General features: G+C 42.7%; 1 protein-coding gene across 1 annotated transcript in view; it reads right to left on the bottom strand.

The window, feature by feature from the left end:
* LOC138946210 (protein FAM124A-like) overlaps nucleotides 1-6225 on the bottom strand; it is a 66766-nt gene extending 60541 nt beyond the window's left edge. The window contains exon 1 of the mRNA XM_070317726.1: nucleotides 5799-6225. The gene's annotated coding sequence lies outside the window, so the exon portion shown is untranslated. The remainder of the gene's footprint in view (nucleotides 1-5798) is intronic.
* Between the last annotated feature and the right edge of the window lie 814 nt (nucleotides 6226-7039).

The following is a 7039-nucleotide window of genomic DNA, read 5'->3' as shown; positions in this document are numbered from 1 at the left end:
CTGAACAAGCAAGGTCTAAAAAAAAGGCGGTGGTCTTTATTTGGGGTGGGTGGGGTCTTAAAGGGGGGGTCTTAAAGGTGGGGTCTTGGTGGGGTCTTAAAGGGGGGTCTTAAAGGGGGTCTTAATGGGGGGTCTTAAAGGGGGGTCTTAAAGGGTGGCTGGAGGAGGGTTCCAGTGCACACACCCCTCGCCTCACACCCTCCAATAGAACCAGCCAATAAAACCCAGACCCACACAAATCGCTGGGTCGATGCCAACCAAGCTTATATCGATACGAGAGAGAAAGGCGATCTAGGTAGATAAAATTCCAGCGCTATTATTCGCTGACACGCGCCAACACATAATGAAGCCTTACCTGTTTGCACCTACAGTCAAAGTGTAATCAAGATTCTCTCTAACGTTTTGCTTAGGCCTAAAAAAAAAAATAGGTGTGGTTACGGTAACCCGACCTACCCTATTTTTAGGGGCCGATCCTATAACTTTTTATTACATTTGTCACAACAACAAACAAACAAAAACAAAAAGAGTGCAGAAAACGCAATGAAAGCGAAAGCGCCCGAGTCGCACACTTATTTCCCTGTCAAGTAGGTTTAATTTGTACACATTAGAAAAAAAAGTTTTAAAACAAAAAAAGTGATTGCCTACCTACCTACCCTATTTTTTTTTTGGCTATGTTACCGTAACCACACCTATTTTTTTTTTTTGGCCTTACAAACATTGGCCAGTGTGCGAAAAGAAAACACTCTTATCTTACTTCGTTATATCGAACACTCTTATCTTACTTGGTTATATCGAACACTTTTATCTTACTTGGTTATATCGAACACTCTTATCTTACTTGGTTATATCGAACACTCTTATCTTACTTGGTTATATCGAACACTCTTATCTTACTTGGTTATATCGAACACTCTTATCTTACTTGGTTATATCGAACACTTTTATCTTACTTGGTTATATCGAACACTCTTATCTTACTTGGTTATATCGAACACTCTTATCTTACTTGGTTATATCGAACACTCTTATCTTACTTGGTTATATCGAACACTCTTATCTTACTTGGTTATATCGAACACTCTTATCTTACTTGGTTATATCGAACACTCTTATCTTACTTGGTTATATCGAACACTCTTATCTTACTTGGTTATATTGAACACTCTTATCTTACTTGGTTATATCGAACACTCTTATCTTACTTGGTTATATCGAACACTCTTATCTTACTTCGTTATATTGAACACTCTTATCTTACTTGGTTATATCGAACACTCTTATCTTACTTGGTTATATCGAACACTCTTATCTTACTTGGTTATATCGAACACTCTTATCTTACTTGGTTATATCGAACACTCTTATCTTACTTGGTTATATCGAACACTCTTATCTTACTTGGTTATATCGAACACTCTTATCTTACTTGGTTATATCGAACACTCTTATCTTACTTCGTTATATCGAACACTCTTATCTTACTTCGTTATATCGAACACTCTTATCTTACTTCGTTATATCGAACGCCAGAATGTTTAATTTGTGTTATACAACAAAAGCGACGGTGATACGATCTTATCGCAGATACTTGTTTTTCCACAAATTACGAATGTAGCATGTCGAGTTTCGTATTTAATTACAATGCCTTTATTTGGACCTGCACATTTTTGTGTGCGATGACGTCACTGAGCGAACTGCGTTGACACAAAAAAGGTAACACTGACGCTCATTGTTTGACTAGGGCAGGACTGAAAGACTGATGTTGTTGGTGTTGTTGGTGGTCGTGGTGGTGATGTTAATGATGAGTATGATGTTGGGTTTTGTTTCTTGGCTCAGTGTTTGGTGTGACACACATTGAAGCAACACTGAGTATAGTCTACTGCATATCATTAGCTAATCCTGCATATCATTAGCTAATACTGCATATCATTAGCTAATCAAGCCATCGAACCATTGGAAGATATTCTGACCGAACAGGGCGATTTATATACATGTCAAACACAAAGTAATGGCAATAAGAATACTTTGGATTCCATAGTCTAACTTTGGCACTTCGATTACCTGCACTGCATTTCAAATTCTAACAGTCAACTACGAATCACGTCTATGTCCGGTCAAGAAACTGGTATTTCTTAAAATGAAAAGAAACAGGACGTCAACCTTCACACACTTCTGTGCAGGTACAATTATTTACGGTGGAATTTTATCTTGCCCACTTCCGACTTGGAATTATACAAAGAGTTAAGCACCTAGCAAACTGTAGGATGTTTGCTCAAGAATTACCACCATCCAAGCTTACACAATTTCCGTTCACAACACAAACAGACTGAGGACCTATCGTCGCCGTGATAGCAAAGCAATGAAGCATCGTGCAGGAGACCCTCGCTTGTCAGAATCTGTTTGAAGTCAGATGATGGATTGGGTATTACCCTTTCATTTGCTTCACTATTCACACATACACTTCATACATATCTTGTAGCTCCTATCTCCCCTTTAAATCTGGTAGCTCCTATCTCCCCTTTAAATCGTGTAGCTCCTATCTCCCCTTTAAAGCCATGTGGCGACCGTAACTCCAGCCTCGACACTGAAAAGATTGCGAGAAAGAAATAATAAAGATCGCAACACATAGATACCACTACGCACCTACCCGGTAATGTCAGGTAGCCCCATACACTCACGCCCCACAATTCTTCCCCTTCCTTGTTGCCTACAGTCAAACCCTGATATTAAGACCTCCACAAATCTCATCAAATCCGGTCTTAAAAGGGAGCGAGTCTTAAAATGTAGGTACATGTGTATATCATACAGACCTTGTGATCAGACAATCTGAAGACATTAAAGTTGAAAAACAAAAGAAAAGGGTACTTACCAACACAAAGACAACACAAAGACAGCACAGACAACACAAAGACAGCACAAAGTCGAGTGTTGTTCGCCTGTGGAGACTGTATCTGAGCTGTCTTTGTGTTGGTGAGTACCGACTGTTGGTGAGTACCGATTGTTGGTGAGTACCGATTGTTGGTGAGTACCGACTGTTGGTGAGTACCGACTGTTGGTGAGTACCGATTGTTGGTGAGTACCGATTGTTGGTGAGTACCGACTGTTGGTGAGTACCGATTGTTGGTGAGTACCGACTGTTGGTGAGTACCGATTGTTGGTGAGTACCGACTGTTGGTGAGTACCGACTGTTGGTGAGTACCGATTGTTGGTGAGTACCGACTGTTGGTGAGTACCGACTGTTGGTGAGTACCGATTGTTGGTGAGTACCGACTGTTGGTGAGTACCGACTGTTGGTGAGTACCGATTGTTGGTGAGTACCGACTGTTGGTGAGTACCGACTGTTGGTGAGTACCGATTGTTGGTGAGTACCGACTGTTGGTGAGTACCGATTGTTGGTGAGTACCGACTGTTGGTGAGTACCGACTGTTGGTGAGTACCGATTGTTGGTGAGTACCGATTTCCTTGTTGTTTCAACGTTGTTTTCACCCAGTCATCTTGTTTAGATAGATGAAGAAAATAAGATAATCTAAAATAGTACGATCTTTACAATGAGGGAGGTCTTAAACCCGGGGTAGTCTCACAGTCCAAAGGGAGGTTTCACTGTATTGACACCCGATCCCCAAACGGGAGTTAAACGGGTGGTGGCTTATCGTGTTGTCTGTACGGAGATCTTGGCTATCCTCTCCGGACAAAAGATTGGCAGGGACAGCTGGGTAGCGGGCAGTGAGAAAGGTTAATTATTTACACCTACACGGTGGCGGTCAGTTCTGTCACAATGAATGCGACCACCCTGAGCCTCAGCACGACAGATGGGTGAACGCATGGATGGATGGATGAGTTAATGCATGGATGGATGGATGGCGGGTGAGATGGAGGGAGAGAGAGAGAGAGAGAGAGAGAGAGAGAGAGAGAGAGAGAGAGAGAGAGAGAGAGAGAGAGAGAGAGAGAGAGAGAGAGAGAGAGAGAGAGAGAGAGAGAGAGAGAGAATGACAATGACAATTCTTTATTTTACGAGGGTAACAGAATAAGCATTGGTATACTTTTTTGCATCTGGCCCTCGCCCTAAAGAGGGACTAAATATACTATAATAACTACTACTACATACTTACATAATTAGTGAAACAGTATAAGTTTATGTACATAGGTGCATTATATGAAACATTGCAGTTTATAAATTAGAGAGAGAGAGAGAGAGAGAGAGAGAGAGAGAGAGAGAGAGAGAGAGAGAGAGAGAGAGAGAGAGAGAGAGAGAGAGAGAGAGAGACAATGACAATTCTTTATTTTACGAGGGTAACAGAATAAGCATTGGTATACTTTTTTGCATCTGGCCCTCGCCCTAAAGAGGGACTAAATATACTATAATAACTACTACTACATACTTACATATTTAGTGAAACAGTATAAGTTTATGTACATAGGTGCATTATATGAAACATTGCAGTTTATAAATTAGAGAGAGAGAGAGAGAGAGAGAAAGAGAGAAAGAAAGAGAGAGAGGAAAGAGAGAGAGAGAGAGAGAGAGAGAAAGAGAGAAAGAAAGAGAGAGAGGAGAGAGAGAGAGAGAGAGAGAGAGAGAGAGAGAGTGAGAAAGACAGACAGACAGAGAGAGAGGGGGGAGAGAGGGAGATGAAAGGACAGACCGACAGAAAGACATACTCACAGATAATAAGGTAGATAGATAGATTTATCACTCCGAAGGATTATATGTAATTTGACGAGCTCAATTGAAAGTAAGCAAGTATTTTTGAAAGGCAATGCACTTTTATAACTTAAGAAGATTGAATTTAGCACACATACACACACAAACAAACCAGAAAGAAAGAAAAAGATAACGTCTGTTCTGTTTCGTAAATTTCAAGTGTTTTCTGATCTTCTTCTTCTTGCGTTCGCCGTCACACCATCAGTTTAGTCTGCGAGACGAATGACGTCGTGGTTTCCAGGTCTTGTCTGCTCCCATAGAGTTTGGTGCGGAGAGGGACTGATGCTGGCCACACTTTGTCTCTGATTGGTTTGAGTTGGGGGCATGTCATTAAGACATGTTCTGGAGTCTGGTCTTCCAGACCACAGGGACAGGTTGGTGATGGGGTCAGCTTCAGCTTCCTGAACATGTGGGCGTTGAGGCGACAGTGACCAGTTCGTAGTCGCATGATCACTGTGTTTTCTGATAAAGTTTACTACACTCCTTATTGACGACGCGCACGTGCTTCACTGAATGTCAGCAAACAGTATTGTTGTCAATCAAAATCGCTTCTACACTGAGGGATTGAAGCTTAATTTTGTATCGCTGGGGTCCCGCAATTTCACTGATACACAGTGCCTCCGATACCGGGAGGATTTAGATATCAAACACCGCGGGGGTAACCGATCTGCCTTATCGGCAGCTATCGGGGTCGTAATCTGAGCATGAGCTCAGTTATTAGCTCAAAAAACAAACGGAGGGTGTAGTGGGCTGGGAACCCATATCGTATTTTAAACAAAGGCCCGGTGTTCAAAGTCTTAGATCTTACGGGCAATGGTACCGATTGTAAAAGTTGAGAGGAACATGTTTCGAGACAGGCCGCAGCGTGAACCTCTTGAGGGGCAGGTCAGTATGACTACCGTGAAGCAATGAAAGTAGGTAACAACAAGATGTAGCCTACAAGAGTGCAATTAAACTTGACTTTGACCTTTCACATATATATATACGGTCTCAAATGAAAATGCTCGGACTTTTCATTTTGACTTAAACTGTACTCATTCAAAATTTGCTACGGGGGTGTAAATACGTACATGATAGCATCTACAAATTAGAGACTTACCTCAAACCAAAACAACTGGTCGACAGCTACTCCCGACTCTTGAAGATTTAGCACAAGTCCGTCCGTCGAAAGTACAATTCTCCCACAGTCATTTAAACACAGTCGCCAGAAGTAAAACACAACTCCAAGATCATTCTAACAAGTGTCCATCAATCCAAAGTCAAACAAGTTTGTTGAAGAATCAGTCAGTCCGTTTCAACCACCACATCAAATTAAGCCTGGTTCGCCGAGACATTTGAGACAGTGCTGGTCACAGGAACCACTTCCTCGATCATAATAATAATCCCGACCGATCCTCAGCGAACACACTGATCAGTGACTCGAACAGGAACGAGGCAAAACACAACTGACTTTTCTCCCTCGATTTCTTGCTCTCTCTCTCTTTCTCTCTCTCGTTTTCTGTCTCGCGGCGGTCGCACGCGCTAGTGCTGAGAGGTCTATAGCCAATGAACTGGTTGCTTGACTGACAGCACGGAGCAGCCCAGCGTTGTCGCCCCTGTTGTTTGGGCAAGCGGTGTTGTCGCCCCTGTTGTTTGGGCAAGCGGTGTTGTCACAGTGTTTGTGGAAGGGAGAGGGACGGACATCATGGAGGGACGGATTGTATGTTGTGGTGGGGCTCAAAATAGTGGGTCTCACGTCAAATGGAGAGGTCGGAGGAAGGGGATATGGGGTGAGGGGGGGGGGGGGGGATGGGGGGACAGGGAATAAGTGACGTTACATGCACGGGGTCTATACAAGTGTGTGTGATGGAGGAGGGGGGCATGTGTGTGTGTGTGTGTGTGTGTGTGTGTCTGTGTGTGTGCGCGCGCACGTGTATGTATGTGCGTGTGTGGTGGGACAGAAAGCCTGTGGGAAGCATGCATAGTTTCAATTTAAAAAACCCAAACAAATTAGAATGGAACTCAGCACACACTCACACGCACACATCGACACGGATACACACACACTCACGCACGCACGCGTACACACACATGCTCCTACGCACGCATGCACACACACATACAAATCTCAACAACAACAACATCTCAATTTTCTTCAATCCGACTCAGCACTTGGTTCAAAGTTGTTGATTATTGCTGTCATTCCAAGTTGTTGATTATTGCTGTCATTCCAAGTTGTTGATTATTGCTGTCATTCCAAGTTGTTGATTATTGCTGTCATTCCAAGTTGTTGATTATTGCTGTCATTCCAAGATGAAGGTTGCTTGAAAATGTCTCATCAGGTCAGAGCTGGCTTTTACC

The sequence above is a fragment of the Littorina saxatilis genome, linkage group LG13, assembly GCF_037325665.1.
Source record: "Littorina saxatilis isolate snail1 linkage group LG13, US_GU_Lsax_2.0, whole genome shotgun sequence".
In the NCBI taxonomy this organism is placed as follows: Eukaryota; Metazoa; Mollusca; class Gastropoda; order Littorinimorpha; family Littorinidae; genus Littorina; species Littorina saxatilis.
The sequence above is the reverse complement of the archived record's forward strand: the minus strand, read 5'-3'. Positions and strand labels throughout refer to the sequence as shown.